At 45.5% G+C, this 2,887-nt stretch overlaps 1 non-coding gene across 1 annotated transcript; it reads left to right on the top strand.

Annotated features, from left to right (window-relative positions):
• The first annotated feature begins 1,615 nt into the window (after positions 1-1,615).
• trnal-cag (transfer RNA leucine (anticodon CAG)) lies at positions 1,616-1,698 on the top strand. The gene has a single exon. It is a non-coding gene; the product is annotated as a tRNA-Leu (tRNA).
• Positions 1,699-2,887: the final 1,189 nt, after the last annotated feature.

Genomic DNA, 2,887 nt, shown 5'->3' with positions numbered 1-2,887 from the left:
AGCAACATGTAGAGAAAGATCAAATTAATACGAGATAGGTCCAATCAAAATTCTGATGATAACAAGGAAGACGCTGTTCTTTACTTGGTTCGTGCCTGCCGTCAGATTTTTGTATCCAGTTCTCGACAGAAGCCGGTGGAAGATAATCTGTCCACGGTGCGTGGCTCCTTCAACTGGCTGCTTTTCCAAGGCAACGCGGCGTGTCAATGGATGGCAGACTGGTTTGCGTGATGAACTGGCTTTGTTTACGACACTTTGTCGATTTTTTGCGGTCCTGGACAGAGCAGGAGCCGCACCAAGCTGTGATGCAACCAGAAGGAATGCTTTTTCTGGTGCATCTGTCTGTATTCAGACTGTGTTTTGCATTATCTGCTGCTCAATGAAGATTGGGATCTTCCTGATTCGATCAGTTAAACTGTGCGTGGAGAAGTGACTTGTTCTGACTGTCAGCTTCCGGAACTGAAACATGGTTTCTCAATGAATTCTGTCTCTTTCAACTTTTGGTACTGCAACTGAGTTTCTGTATCCCCTCATTTTGACTCACCGATTTATTTTGTTTATTCATTTCTGGTATGTGGGTGTCGCTGGCTGGGCCCGCATTATTGCCCATCCTAAATTTCCCTTGAACTGAGCGGCTTGATAGGTCACCTCAGAGGGCAGCTTAGAGTCACCAAAGTTGCTGTGTGTCGGGGGCCCCATTTAGGTCCAAACCAGTTAAAATATTCATTGCTTAAAGGACATTAGTGAAGCAGTTGTCTTCCTTTTGACAATCGATCCATGGTCGTCAGACTTTTAATCCCAGATGTTCTTAATTGATGAAATTTCACCATTTGCCTTGGTGGTGGTGGTGGTCTCTGTGTGTGTGTGTGTGTGTGTGTGTGTGTGTGTGTGTGTGTGTGTGTGTGTGTGTGTGTGTACGTGAGAGAGAGAGAGATTCTCACATAATCAGTCCGTTTATGAGTGTGGATTAACCTTTTATGTTCCCTCACAAACACTGTGATCCCCTTGCTTTTGTGAATTCCCAAGAAGCATTTGTACTACTGAGACCCTGGTGGTCGGGTGGAGGGTGGGGTGAGGGTTGAAGGCAATGCCGCAGGGTGCTGAGTGTGGAAACAGCCGATTTTAAAGCTTGTGAGTTGGAAAGTGAAGAGTGAACTTGTCTGTGTGAAGATCACAGAAAAGGTATGTCTGGACCTGCGCCCTCGAGACAAGTTTTGGGTTGTCAGTAAATGAACTCCTGTAATGAAGGGACAAAATCAGAAAGAGGAAATGCTGGAAATATTCAGCAGCTCCGAAAGCAGCTGTGGAGAGATATTCCTGTCGCTCGGATATAACTCTCCGATTGGATACTTCACGTTGCTCAGATCTGACACTCTCAACACCTTCGTGGAAGGAACAGGGAGGGCGGGAATTGGGTCTTTGTTGATTTGAGCAAACAGCGCAATCCAGCAGTGAGAAGCTCCTCAGCCCCCGGCGGCTTGGGAAAGGATGGGACTCAGATACAGGACTCTGGTTGGGGTTCAAAAATGGAAAAATACATCGAGTTATAAATGTAATGACAATAAAGGTGGAATTCAGATCGACTTGTGCAGAAATTTTGCACTTTGCCAGTGTAGTCAGGATGGCCGAGCGGTCTAAGGCGCTGCGTTCAGGTCGCAGTCTCTTCTGGAGGCGTGGGTTCAAATCCCACTCCTGACAGTGATTTTTCGTTCGCGAAGCAGCATCCAAACCCAAGAAATGTCTCACCTGGCAGCACAAGGGCAGCTGATGCTGAGAAACAACGACCACCTGTGAGTTCCACTCCGAGACACACTTCATCCTGACTTGGAAATGTCTCACCGTTCCCCTGGCTGGCTCACAATCTTGGAACTCCCTCCCGAACAGGAGTGTATGTGCACATATACCACATGGACTGCAGCGGCACCAGAATGAATTCATCGCCAATTACTCAAAGATTATTAATTTGGACAATAAATGCTTCTCGCGCCAGCGGCACACATATCCCGTATGAATAAAGTACTTTTTAAAAAATCACCTCGTGCCACAGAAGGAGCACATCTGCCTTCAGAGCAGAAAACTGTATGTGAATCACATCCTGAACACGGCTACTTTTATACCAGGTGTGTGTCTGAAAACAGTAAGTGGAACCAAGCTCACGTTAAACCGCTCAATGTTTAGTGGAAGTGTTTCACTGAGTGATTTGTGTGATTCCCTCCGATGTGCTTTCTTTTGTGAATTCCTAAGGAGCACCTCCCCTGAGACCCTGGTGGGCGGGTGTCGGGGAAAGGCGGATCTGAAAGTTTTACAGGGAAATCGGTGCAGTCTCGATGGGCCACTGTGGGATTCAGTTATTTTTCTTTCATGAATCTATCCGAGATCCCATAGCATCTGTGGAGAGAGAACCGGTCATTCCCGTGCAAGGTCTGCATCTGAAATGTGAACTATCTCTATTTTCAGAGGGACGTTACAGATCTGGTAATATCTCTTTTTTCACTAATACCACCAGATCTGGAATGTATTTCCAGCATTCTGATGTACCCTCGAAGAGCGGTATCAGGCTCTGGGGCTTAGTTGGTTAAAGCGCCGATTTAGTAAATCAGAAGATTCAGGATTCAGATCCTCGGATTCCTTTCCAGTGAACTTTGCAACTTCGTCCGTCGCAATATCCATTTCTTGCTTGTCAATGTTGTCTTTCCCTTCACAGTGGATAATCTACAACGATAAAAAAAAACATAGTTCGAGAGTCTCCTCAAATATCTTGACTATTTATTGACGTGATCCAGGTACTTTCATCATCTTGCAGTAAAAAAACATTTAATTTGCAATAAATCCAATTCTCCAAGTTCTACAAACATAGCGTTCCATTGTTTTCTCAGGGAATTTCGAA

The sequence above is a fragment of the Mustelus asterias genome, unplaced genomic scaffold, assembly GCF_964213995.1.
Source record: "Mustelus asterias unplaced genomic scaffold, sMusAst1.hap1.1 HAP1_SCAFFOLD_35, whole genome shotgun sequence".
NCBI classification, from domain to species: domain Eukaryota; kingdom Metazoa; phylum Chordata; class Chondrichthyes; order Carcharhiniformes; family Triakidae; genus Mustelus; species Mustelus asterias.
This window is presented reverse-complemented; position numbering and strand designations above follow the sequence as displayed.